Source organism: Bombina bombina, chromosome 3 (assembly GCF_027579735.1).
Source record: "Bombina bombina isolate aBomBom1 chromosome 3, aBomBom1.pri, whole genome shotgun sequence".
In the NCBI taxonomy this organism is placed as follows: Eukaryota; Metazoa; Chordata; class Amphibia; order Anura; family Bombinatoridae; genus Bombina; species Bombina bombina.
The window spans coordinates 1,049,272,963-1,049,287,553 of NC_069501.1; positions in this window are offsets into that span (position 1 = coordinate 1,049,272,963).

A 14,591-nucleotide genomic window follows, 5' to 3' on the forward strand; every position below is an offset into this window, starting at 1 on the left:
AAAAAAAACCTAACACTAAAAAAACCTAAACTACCCATTGCCCTTAAAGGGGCATTTGAATGGACATTGCCCTTAAAGGGGCATTCAGCTCTTTTACTGGCCTTAAAAGGGCAATCAGCCAATAGGATTTCAGTAGCTCTCATCCTATTGGCTGTTTTGAAAACCCCATTTTGGGGGATTTTACTGTAAGGGGGGACATTGTATTTTTTACATGTAAAAGAGCTGTTTAACTTAGGGCAATGCCCTACACAAGGCCCTTTTAAGGGCTATTGGTAGTTTAATTTAGGTTAGGGGGTGTTCTTATTTTGAGGGGGCTTTTTTATTTTCATAGGGATTAGGTTTAATTTTTTATAATTTGGTTTATTTTTTTCTGTAATGTTAGACTTTTTTGTAATTTTAGATTAATTTAATCTTAGGTTGTTTTTTTTAAGAAATGTTAGTAGTATTGTAATTGTAACTTAGTATTTTTATATTTAATGTAATTGGGGTTAATTTAGGGGGTGTTAGGTTAAGGGGCTTAGTAATTAATAATAATTATATTATATAATAATATAATTATAATAATAATAATATTATTATTATTGATTACTACTAATAATAATAGCTTAATTAGGTTTATTGCGATGTGGGGATGGCGGTTTAGGAGTTAATAGGCTAATTAGTTACTTTGCGAAGTGAGGGGATGGTGGATTAGGGGTTAATTGATTTATTAGGTAGTTTGCGATGTTGGGGTTGGCAGATTTAGGGGTTAATACTTTTATTAGGTTGATTGCGATGTGGGTGAATGGCGGATTAGTGGTTAATAGTTTCATTAGGCATATTGCGCTGTGGGGGGTTGGCAGTTTAGGGGTTAATATTTTTATTGTTAATTGTAATGTGGGGTAATGGCGGATATAGCAGTTTTGACATGGCGGGTTAGACTTTAACAGGAGATTGAATTATTTGTTTTAATTTTCTTAGGCGCCGGCAGTTTCTAAAGTCACTGGCAACTCCAGAAATTTGTATTTACTCACATTTCTGGACATCGCTAGTTTATCCGACTTACGGCAGTTTATGTACTGCCGGTGGGGTTTATGTGATTCCCCGATGTGCGAGGGGAAATTACGGGCGACATGGGTTTCAGTAGTTACGCTGAAGCTTGCGCCGCATATGTAATCTCGCCCTGATTGATTTAAGATGATTGAAATTCCCTACACTTGAGAGAAAATTGTGGGAGGTGGTGGGATGAGATTGCACAAGCAATTGCTTGAGCAATCTTATTTGCAAACAGTGGATGCTACATCAGTGTCCACAAACCCTGCCAGAGAAATTCCATGCCTAGGAAACTTGTCTGCCTATGTGTTCATAAGTGTGGGTCAATGTGAAGAAACATTGGAGAAGAGAGAGGAGGAAGCACGTTGGAACACTGGTAAATATTATGCAAAGCGATGGCTGAGAGATTTGCTCTGTTAGCAGTCAGCTGAGCTCTGGTGATTATTTGTCAGTGCAAGGATAAACATCAGCTCAGAAACTAAAAACAGATACGCTGGAACCGAAGTCTTGATAAGTGGAATATTTATTAGGCTGTGCCAATAAACATCAGTAGGTCACAAACAGTAACGTCTGACGCGTGTTGCGCATGCGCAAATACGCTTCAACATCACCTCAGTCTGTTTATATGCTTTCTAAGGGCTTCATTGATCAAGCAGCGGTTGATACTTCGGAGGCCCATCGTTTCAGGCTTGCCCTGAAAGGAAAGTTAAGAAGCAGCTTCTTAACTTGCCTGACACCTAAAAGATGGCGGATTGAAATCATCATGATCCGATATGATTGGGATGATTGACAGCCCCTGCTAGTATTGAAACAAAGTAGCACAAACACAGCACTCACTCACTGCACAGAGCAGGCTTACCAAGCCCAGCGTGAACATAGAAAAAGCAGAGATACTCCAGCTGGTGCAAAGTCCAAGACCTTTATTGTGCAAAGTGGGATACAAAACAGCAACGTTTCGGGCACACAATTAGCCTTTTTTCAAGCTTGAAAAAGGGCTGATTGTGTGCCCGAAACGTTGCTGTTTTGTATCCCACTTTGCACAATAAAGGTCTTGGACTTTGCACCAGCTGGAGTATCTCTGCTTTTTCTAAGCCCCTGCTAGTAGCCAATTGGAATGCTTGTGCAATGATTAATGCTGACAGCGCATGCTGTCCGCCTACAGCGATGTGCAGCGGACATGATTCGCTACAGCTCGACATTTGATAAATGGTGCCTTAATATTACTGTCCAATAATGTAAGTTTAGAAATATATGTCTAATTGTAGTAAAAGTGCAAAACAGAACTGAAAGAAGACAGTGATTCTCAACCAGGTGTCTCGACAAATTAGCTGGTCATAGCATCTAGCCAGGTCAATGGGACAAGTAACATTGTGTAAGAAATTAGTAAAAAGATGGTGTAATTAGTTAAATATATTTCACCTTTCAATTGGTATGCTTGATTATCTCTTTAAAACAATTGGTTCTAACATAATTTTCATTTTTGAGCAGAAACATTAACATGATCTGTTTTGTATAAATAGTAACTTATATGACTTTTCACTTGATTTACAAAAGAAAGGGATGAGGTATCTTGCAGAAAAACTCAGGAACACTTCACTACGTTATAGAGAGGTATCCATTACTATACTGATGAGGCTATGAATGGTTGCAGTTAGAGAGGCTCGCCAATACCTTCTGCTTTCAATATCAGAAAATACAAATTTTCTGCACAGTGAGCAGCCAGCAGATACTGTTCATCTGCATTTATTATTGCACATGGATGTTCTTGTGCAACACAGCTCACTGCTCTTACAATCTCTGCATCTTAACTTGCAGTAAGCAGGTTCACTTCCACTACTTGATAAATGGAACCCTAAGGGGCCGATTTAACAAATGGCGAGCGGATATGATTTGCTTTAGTGAATCATGTCCGCCTGACATAACTAAATGCCGACAGCATACACTGTCATCTGGTGAAATGCTTGTGCAATGCCGCCCCTGCACATTTGCGGTCAATCGGCCAATCCGCTAGCAGGGGGTGTCAATCAATTGACCCTGATCATATTTGATCGGGATGATTGCAGTCCGCCACAGAGCAGTGGTCTTACGACCACTGTTCCTTAACTTCTGTTTGTTTTTTTTTATTTATTATCCAACAGTGTACAAGACATAATTTGAGCATAATTACTACATTGTTGCACCTCGCAGGGTAAATCATTTATCTAAACTATATAATACATCATGGTCTTTCTTAGCCCAGTTAAGGACATCAAATTAGGCCTTAAATTACAATATACCAAGCATAATTTGAGTATAATTACTACATCATTGCACCTCGCAGGGTAAGTCATATACAAAAATAATAAAGTACGAAATAGAATATCTTGACCCAGAAAGGAACAAAAAAATTAGGCCTTAAAATGTCCTGTAGCTCATGTATCTATATATGACATAGATTGAGTTAATTCAGATTTTAGGCCAAGAATACAGTACACTTGTTGGAAAGTTTTTCTGGTTATTCAACTAACTAAACATGGAAAAATAACAAACAAGACAAAACAAGACAACAAAAAAACAAACAGCTGGAAGAGAAAAAAAAAAAAAAAAAAAAAGGAAGGGAGGAGGGAAGGGAAAAGAATAGAACCCCAAAGTCTGCCTCACTGGTCAACGGTTGGAGGTATTATAGAAGAATCTCACTTCTAATTGCGCCCCTTAATACAGCATTTTGAATCCAACTAGAGTTTTTAAAGGGGGCAATAAATCTTATTTGTAGCTCTGTAGGATTTGAAAATATATAGTCACTCCATTTTCTAAAGAAGTTGTCAATTTCACTTTCTGAATTTGAGGTTTCGTATTGTTCCAGGATCAGTTTGGCATCTATTTGGTTGCGCAACCTGCTTAAAGAAGGTTTTTTATTAGACTTCCAAGAGGAAAATATCACATTTCTTGCACTGAGTATTATAAAATTAATGAAAATAATATTCTCTTCCCGATCCTTATATTTTTTCAAGAAGACAATCTCTGCCTTATTCAAGGCCACTTCATGCTTTAATACCCTGGACAACCAATAAGATACTTTGCTCCAGAATTCATTTACTTTTAGACAGTCCCATATACAATTAATCAAATTGGCATTAAGCCTACTACATCGTGCGCAAACAAAAGTCTGGGCTCTATTCCATCTTCCTAAATCCTCAGGAGTGATATATACTCAATTAATTTAATATGGGATTCACGCCACGATAATTGTGGGGTCGCTGCCCATGCCCTAGCTATGCTCTTTTCAATTGTCTTAAGCTCTATGGCAGGAATATCCAAAGCCCATTTTTCTTGCAAACGCCCCATGGCTACTAGACCTTCTTTAACCAATAAGAGATTATACCATTGTGATATGGCAACCTTACCCTTTTGAAACATGTTTAAGCCCATGTATACTCTCTCCCAGTTTCTATTAAAGTCTTTCAATTGATGTGTATTAAGAAAGTGCCTAACTTGGAAAAATCCAAATAAGTCACGATTGGGGAGATTACATTTTTCTTTCAAAACACTAAATGTATGAATAACACATTTATCCAAATCTATACACTGGGCGAATGACTCAAGTCCCTGTAGTTTCCACCTTCTAAAAACTTCTGTTTCATAACCCGCCGGAAATCTCGGGTTATTTTGTATAGGGAGGAATTTAGAACACTGAAAGTTAATATTCAAGGCACGGCATAGCTTTTGCCAGGCAATTATAGGGTTTTTAAAAGTGTACATTGTTTTAAGCATTGGGGGCCATTCTTTCTGATTCATGTGGACCAGTGCCTTTAACGAGTAAGGTTTAAAGAAATCCTTTTCCATATCCCTAATTGTCAGAAACCATTTCTCCATTAACCAATCTGGAACTATTTTTATGAGACATGCAAGATTATACTTTTGAATCGAGGGAAAACTAAGGCCAGTCTGTTCTTTAGGCTGGGTCAATTTTTTTTTTAGAGATAATTTTGCTTTGGCTTTATCCCATAAAAATCGCACAAATGCAGCATTAAGCTGTTTTAAATCGGTTTTATGTAGAAAAAGAGGTATGTTCTGCATCACATATAATAATTTAGGTAACGCAATAATTTTGATTAAATTAATTTTAGCAGCCACTGATAAGGGAAATGAAGACCATTTTCTCATATCCTCCATGATCTTATTAATCACCTCTGAAAAATTTGCCCTGTACCAATGCTCAGGGCATGCTGAAATAGAAATACCCAAATACTTAATGTTTTTAACTTCTTTAAACGGAATCGCAGCATGTGACTCACTAGTCCAATTTAACCATAATAATTCCAATTTTTTTTAATTTATTGTATATCCAGAAAAGGACCCAAAAACTTCAAGCAAGTGCAATAACACTGGTACACCCTGCCGGGTATTAGAAAGAAAAACTAAGAGGTCATCCGCATATAAGGATATTTGAATGTCTATATCACCCACTCTTATCCCCCTGATAGAACTACGAAGTACTATTGCTAATGGTTCAATACTCAGGTTGAACAAGAGTGGGGATAATGGGCAACCTTGGCGGGTTCCACTGAATAATTGAAAGTATTCTGTGCATTCCCCATTAACTATTAATGCGAATCTTGGTTTATCATAAAGCGCCTGTATAAAAGATAAGAAGGGCCCTTTGAAGCCGAATTGATCCAAGGTAAAGCCTAAATGTTCCCAACTGATGGCATCGAAGGCCTTTTCAGCATCCAAGGCAATAATAGCGTTATCCTCCAAGTCAAGTTTATTTAATTTCTTTCTTGTATTGATATACTCAACTGTCAGTAAACATTTCCGCAGATTCATGAAAGAAGATCTACCTTTTAAAAAGCCGGTTTGGTCTGCATGGATCAGATTAACAAGTACTTTCTGTAGTCTAGCCGCAAGAATGCTTGTTAAAAGCTTGTAGTCTGTGTTTAGCAACGAGATAGGGCGATATGAATCAAGTTTTTCCACATTCTTGCCCTTTTTCAGGATCAATACAATTAATGAAGCACTAACATTTGCCGATATTGGATGCCCATAATATGCATTAAACAAGTCCTGAAGAGGATCTGTGATCTGCTCTGACAGAATTTTATAAAACTCTGCCGGAAATGTATCAGGCCCTGCTGCTTTACCAAGACTACACAATTTTATGGCCTGAGTAACTTCCTCTTTACAGATTGGATTACTCATAGTCTTGACGGCCTCACCATCTAAGCAAGGTAGCCTACATGCATTCCAAAAGGCTTTTTTATTATTCTCATTGCTTTCTCTGGATCGAAAGATCTGTTTGTAATATTCTAGAAATTCTACTCTAATTTCAGAAGCTTGGGTAGCCCTTCTATCTTTGTTCGAACTTGCCACAATATAGTTAGAACCACGGTTTTGTTTAACCAGATTGGCTAGGTTTTTTCCTATCTTGCCGCCATATTTATACATCCACGCATTAGTTCTACTAATTTCACTTGCTGCTTTTTGTTGGAGAAAGATATCTCTCTCTTTTTTAGCCGATACATATCTCTGCCAATTGAGTGGAGAGGCCTCTTGAATATATGCGTTGTAAGCATTAGACAACTGATTCACTAGCTGCAGATCGCGTGTACGGCTTTTTTTCCATAATTTATGGAGGTAAGCTTTTATTTCCCCACGTAAAACCGCCTTTGACGCCTCCCAATATGTCTCAGGGCTAGAGACTGAGTGTGCATTATAGCGCTCAAACTTCTTCCAAGAATCAAATAGCCAATTCCTAAATACACAATTTGAGTAAAGAAACTTTGGGAAAGCGTATACCGGGCTCTTTTTCTGATGTGAGGCAACTGGTAGCGTGAGTGAGATTGGAGCATGATCTGAGATGATAATGTCCCTGATTTCTGCTTCAGCAGATGCCATTAATCTTTCATTAACTAAGATATAGTCTATACGGGAGAGGGTTTTAAAGGTATTAGATTTACAGGTATAACCTTTTAACTCAGGATTTTTGATGCGCCAAATATCTTTTAAATTAAGAGCATTTCTAAACTTTCTAAAAAGTGTAATATCCTGTTTTTCTCTACTACCTCGTCTTCCCTTACAGGGCCATCTGTCAAGCGGATATTGCGCAATCAGGTTAAAGTCGCCTGCGACTATCCAGTTTACTTTCAATAAACTGGGCTAGTTTCATCTGCATTTTATCCCAGAATTCACGTGTATTATTATTAGGGCCATAGACATTACATAGTATATAACTTTGACCTCTTATATCCAACTGTAAAATTATATATCGGCCATCAGTATCTATCTCTGAGTGAGTGATCTTATATTCTAAATCTCTATGCAGCAGGATTGCTACCCCTCGTTTTCTGGTGGTCCCTGCTGATGCGATCACTTCACCGACCCAACCTGTTCTAAGTTTATTTGCTTAATTTAGAACTATGTATGTTTCCTGTAAAAATGCGATATTACATCTGAATTTCTTAAGATTTTTAGCAATCATTTTCCTTTTAATGGGAGACGTTATACCTCTAACATTCCATGGTATTAACTCTATATTTACTTTATCCGTCATTCAACAAATGGTAAGAAGGCTAAAAATTTTATTACCATAAACGCGTAAAAGACATTGGCAACTATTGGACAGAGATTGGGGTGAAAAAAAAGGGGTGAAAAAAACAGCAAAGATAGAGAAAAAAAAACAAAAACAACAAAACAAAAAAACACATAGAACTTTTTTTTTTTTTTTAAATGTCATGTATACATTCCATTATCAGACCCTAATCTTTAAGTTACTCTAGGCTAACAGCTTCAAGACACAGCCCTCCTATTCTCCTTCGCCTAGAAATTTGATTGCTTCCTGTTGAGTATTTAATATTATCCAGGAATTATCTTTGAGCACCTTAATCCTAGCCGGGTATAATAAGAAAGCTTCATAACCTTTCCTAATAATGCGAGTGCATAACGGGGCCATACCCTTTAGCTGATTAATAGTTTCGGTTGAATAATCCTGAAAAAGGAGTAGTTTACCACCCTCCAGCAAAACCTCTTTCTTTTTACGATATGCATTTAGTAAATCGACTTTGTCTTGAAAATTAAGCATTTTGGCGATTACCGGCCTAGCTATCTTTTCACCATCCGATCTCAATCTTTCCTGGCCTATCCGATGCACTCTTTCAACAACAAGCTGACGTTTAGGCCTGGACATTTCTAATAGTACTGGTAGTTTCTCTGTCATGAATTTTCTGAGGTCCGTATAATCTATTGTTTCTGGTATACCAATAACTCTGAGGTTATTCCTCCTAGATCTATCCTCAAGATCGTCTATCCTATCTTGTAACTTTTTTAGGGATGCCCTGTAAAAACTTGTGTCCTGATCTGCTGTGTTCATTCTATCCTCAATATCTGAGATACGTAACTCAGCTGCTTCAATTCTATTATTAAAAGAATGTATCTCATTTGTAAGTGAGAGAACATCTTGACGAATCTGATCAAACTGAGGACTCATTGCTTCGTAAATAGCCTTAACTAATGTTTGTGAATCCATCTTTGCACTGAAATTTTCTTCTCCAATACTCTCTTGCAATATAGTGCCTATTTTACTCTTTTTATCTTTTTTGGGAGCCATACCTGGAGATTTGACTCTGACAGTGTGAACAAATTTTTCCATGTGTGTAGAATCAGACTAAAAATATCCTGTGAGGTGTTTGTGAACCAAAATTACAGACAAACCTATTTTTTCTCAATATCTGATTGTGTCAAACATATGATCAAAAAGTTTCTTTTCAGTGAATTTACACATAAAATACCCCTAATTAACAAATAAAATAAAGTGCAGTTTGGGTATCTCTACCTCAAGAAAATATACACCTACTTTCCTTTTAAATATCTACTTTCAAGTGAAATAAACCCTTGCGTGTTTATCTTTACCAGATTTAACCAATAATATATATATATGTGAGAAAGGAGAAGAAAAACGACAAAAAAGAATAAATAATACAATATAGTAGCGTCCTAACTTCTGAGCAGCTGGTATATAACAGGAATACAGATATAGAAGAGCAGGACTGGCATAAATAACACAGTATATGAAACAATATTCTTGAAATCTAACAGCAGCATATACTGAATTATATACTATGCCCTGCCATATTCTGACGCTATATTCTAGCCTAGTGCCGTGTAGTGCTATTTACACAATTGCCTCTGATTTACCGCCAAAGCCTTACAACACTTTACAAGACTTTACAATATCTCAGTATTTCACTTATATATAATGGGGAGAAAACAACATTAAACAATTAGGAGAAGTTCATTAGAGAGCAACTTTTGTGCTGAAAAATGTCTTAAGACAATTAGCTTCAGATTTCCACTTTTATATTCTCTCTGTGCTTAACTCAACAACAGCAAGTGTGGAAGGATAGACAACCCAGATAGGATGTACTGACACAAATGCCCCAGTTTATATTTATATGTCAGGGCACAATTCTTCACCCTGCCACAGATTTTTCCAGGCTAAGAGAGCTTCGGGCCTTTTTGCAGAACCTTGCTGGCCAGATAGGACCAAAACTCTAATCAGCAAAAGCCTTTTTAGACCTTATTTTATGCCATTTATTATACAGGCCACCTTTCCTGATGCAATCTCAATATACTGCAATAATGTCATCCAGGATACAAGGAGTTGCCATAACACTGGCGTGGTAGTTCAAAGGGATGCTTCACTGGTCACACTATGAGGGACTTACACATGTGGCAAAGACATATTGACTCAACAGCACCTTCGCTCAAGATGTTATGATACCAATTTAAGCCTTATCTCATCCAATCTTCACCCTACCCAGATAGACCAGACTTGTTATACCCTATGTTTTTAAAGAAACCATAAGACCGTATATATAGGACAAGTCGCTGCAGTATGGGATGCCAGTAATACCAGCTTATCCAGGTTGCTTCACTGGATATTCTTTCTTTTTTATTGTGAGGGACTTACTTCGCTAGGCCACCAATATAACAGCTTGTTTTCCTTTTGCAAAGTTTAGCCTTTATTCATTACTAGCCTTCTTCACCCTCCAACAAAGAAAAAAACACCAGACTAGGTATACCCAGCTAGCTAGATAAATACTGACAGCAGAGAAAAGTGTTCAAGATAACTCCAACCATAGCAACAGGTTAACAATCACGGCAGATTATGGAATGCATATCAATCACAGTGTCCATGGCCAATAGACAGATTAGGCCTAACAGTGGGTTACCGGACCAAGCAATGTTTATGTATGCTTGTACGACGTCAATGCCACGACTCTCTGCAGCTGTACTCAGGCAGCATGGACCTGCCAAGAGTAGTAACGTCGCTGACTCAGGCAGGCGTGTCTATTGCGGCAGCTAGACTCTGCTTCTTTGTATGGGATGAAAACTCTGTGAGATCCCCGCCAAGAACCTCCGTCACTCTCCAGCTCTAGCTACACGCTTGTATCAGATAGCGTGTCCAGCCGCTCCACGCACGCCTCCGTCAAGTGTGTCTAGTGACGCAACACTGGCAACCTCCTCTACTAACTTCTGTTTGTTATTTGTGTCTATTATATTCTATATATTGAATGAGCTCCTGCACATATCTAGCAATCAGTATGCAGAATGAATGCCAGGGTTATGTGAAATACACTTCAGCATCTTTTGGAGGATGGTGAAAACTTATCATTGTAATATTTACATTAAATGAAAAACATGAAAAATAAATAATGAATGTATATAACAATATCACACATATATATATATATATATATATATATATATATATATATATATATATATATATATATATATATATATATATAAATAAAAGTACAAAGACATCAAACCTGAGCGCTACAAATATCAGCTTACCCTTAATGTGTGACACTGCTGTTCATTGATCCTGAATCCTCAGCATGTAACTTGTGATTTCTTCCCTGGCACAATGGAGAGTGGGTGGATGCAGGGAGACTTGAACTGCTGCAGCTGCTTAATCAGAGTGTCTGCAAACACTCCAGAGAAATGTAGAAATCCAAAGAAATTAAGGTATAGCGCAAAAACAGTCCAAAGACACCTGCTCTTAAAAAGTGAAAGATTTTAATGTAATCCAAGATTTAAAAGACATCGTAGTACAAAAATAGGAGTTAAAAAATGTTATAACTCAGTGTGTACAGAGACACCTGTCTGCAAACATGTTTCGTGCCTCAGCACTTGTTCACTGCATATAGACACACCTGTGCACACCTTCTATTTAAAGGGGAAGTGAGGAATATGCTAGCACCTATTCTTAAAGTTATACCATCCTATAGAAGTACCTAATAGAGTGTAGACTAGATATATAAAGGGACATATTGTGTTAAAATTAGCTTATTTCCTAATCTACAATATCTACTTAGTTTGAAACCTAGTGTTCACACTTATCAAAAACAAAAGCTTTAAATTATAAAATTTTCTATTAGGTTTTAAAGATTTAGGATCTGTAGATATATAATCTACATTATCTACTTAGTTTGAAACCTAGTGTTCACACTTATCAACAAAAAAAGCTTTAAATTATAAATTTTCTATTAGGTTTTAAAGATTTAGGATCTGTAGATATATAAGTTACTCTATATTAATAAGTTTCTTAATACGCTGATGTTGTAGAAATGGCAATTAAGAGAGCATATGGCGATATTATAACACCTGAACTTTTTACTAATTTGCAAGGGACAAGTAGTAAACTGTGTAAAATCACAGAATATATGATAGAAACTAAAATAAATTAGAAGAGACAAATATGTTTTAGGTAAATGTGTCCAGATCCCTTCTCATATTGAGACCATATGGACTACTAGTTTTAAGAGAAAACATCCAATAGATTTCTCTTTTATTTTGTTTATTTTTTATAAATGTCGTCGTCCCATCTGTAAAACATGTCAACATGTGACAGAGGGACCTAAATTTACCTCTACTACTACAAAAATGGAACACACTATAAAATTCTTTATTAATTGCTCCACTACACACGTAGTGTACTTATTAACTTGCCTCTTTTGTGGGAAACAATATACAGGAAAAACAAAAAGGCCCCTAAAAGATAGGTTCTTACAACATCTGAGATCTATAGAAGATGAGGAATGTGACACTCCTGTTGCAAGACATTTCAGAGAACAACATAACTCTGATGTGTCTAAACTAGCCATACAGGGCATTGATCATGTCCCTTGCTGGAAAAGAGGTGGTGACAGGGAAAATAAACTAAATAAAAGAGAAATCTATTGCATGTTTTCTCTTAAAACTAGTAGTCCATATGGTCTCAATATGAGAAGGGATCTGGACACATTTACCTAAAACATATTTGTCTCTTCTAATTTATTTTAGTTTCTATCATATATTCTGTGATTTTACACAGTTTACTACTTGTCCCTTGCAAATTAGTAAAAAGTTCAGGTGTTATAATATCGCCATATGCTCTTTTAATTGTCATTTCTACAACATCAGCATATTAAGAAACTTATTAATATAGAGTAACTTAAATATCTACAGATCCTAAATCTTTAAAACCTAATAGAAAATTTATAATTTAAAGCTTTTGTTGTTGATAAGTGTGAACACTAGGTTTCAAACTAAGTAGATATTGTAGATTAGGAAATAAGATAATTTTAACACAATATGTCCCTTTATATATCTAGTCTACACTCTATTAGGTACTTCTATAGGATGGTATAACTTTAAGAATAGGTGCTAGCATATTCCTCACTTCCCATTTAAATAGAAGGTGTGCACAGGTGTGTCTATATGCAGTGAACAAGTGCTGAGGCACGAAACATGTTTGCAGACAGGTGTCTCTGTACATACTGAGTTATAACATTTTTTAACTCCTATTTTTGTACTACGATGTCTTTTAAATCTTGGATTACATTAAAATCTTTCACTTTTTAAGAGCAGGTGTCTTTGGACTGTTTTTGCGCTATACCTTAATTTCTTTGGATTTCTATATATATATATAAATATATATATATATATTATATATATATATATATATATATATATATATATATATATATATATATATATTATCTAATGTCACTCAGTAATAACCTGACAACTCCAATGGGGTGTGAAAAGTAAAAAAAACATCCAACAAAGTTACACAAACTCAATTGCATTTTCTCAAGTGCGCTAACCCCACATGAAATATAAATATTTCACATTCCAATGTTCTTCACATAGCAGAATATGTTCTATTTATTCATAATATATATATATATATATATATATATATATATATATATATATATATATATATATATAAAGAAGGTCCAGCACCAATTTCTCCTTTGGTTGATGGGTGCAAGCTGTTTCTGTCCCACCAAGACAGGTAAATATAGAAATATAGAATAAGCTGCAGAACTCCAAATTTCTTTTTTTGTGATTTTATTACAAGCAATAATAAAGCAGTAAAATCAGTAAGCAGCAATTGTATCAATTCATATTTTTATTGTATAGCCTGAGGAAACAGCCTTAGAGGGGCTGAGAAACGCGTTGCTTTATTTTAATACAATTTTGTTTTAATGATACACTTGCTGTTATCCTGAGGATTCTTATATACATTGTGTTGCTGGTGAGTGGGATCCTTCAATGCCTGGGCACAGTCTACTGGGCGACTGAGAGGTCCCAGCTTGCCTTTACTGCACCTGGAGGTGTTCTCCTTATTGTAAGTGTGACCAATAAGTGTGACTTTTGCCTGTTTATACTGTACTAGGCTATGGGAGCTGTGTTTTATCACTCACAGCCCAGGAACAGATGCCCGGTTTGCTGTTTTTTTGATCGAGTGCTGTATTTGTTGGCACACAGGGAGCTGGACAACTGCCAATTGATCTAGTCTGCACCACCTGCACCATTGGGTGCTTCATCTTTGTGAGTACCATCCTATATCACATTGAATATTCTTCTGTATAGACGTTACTAGGCCATATTGGCTCCTCTGTGTCTTCCTTTTTTCACAGATCATTCATCACCAGGGACTGACCATGCTTTTGACAGAGTGCTGCCTCTTGTTGGATGTTAAGGACTTTATATATGCAATACATTCTGTTGCGCTATACCTTGAATTGATGTGTTGCGCATATTATTTCTTGAAGATTTTTGCTACAGGATTTGTATTTAGGTAGCGCCCCCTATGGGAATATCTTTGTTGCTCATATTTCCCTTATTCTCTTAAAGTACAGCATGGCATATACCCCATTAGGTTAAGGGGTTAAATGCTTAAAATAATGGTGCATTCAAAGCTAAGATTAGCCTGGGAACAATATTCAGAAGTTTTTTTTATTACATAAGTTAAATTTACATATAAAAGGGACACTAAAGTAAAAAATAATCTTTTACAATTCAGAAGGGAATTGCACAATCTTTTTATATGCACACTTTCAGAAGTACCACTGCCTACACAGCTTATGCATATTTGATATTGGTTGATGGCTATCACATGATGCAAGGGCAGGAAAAATAAAGTAACACTGCATATATATATTGCTCCTTTGAAATTTAGGCAGTATGATTCCATTGTCTTTTTATTATGAATTTGTTGATTATGCCGTTTTAAAGAAATAAGA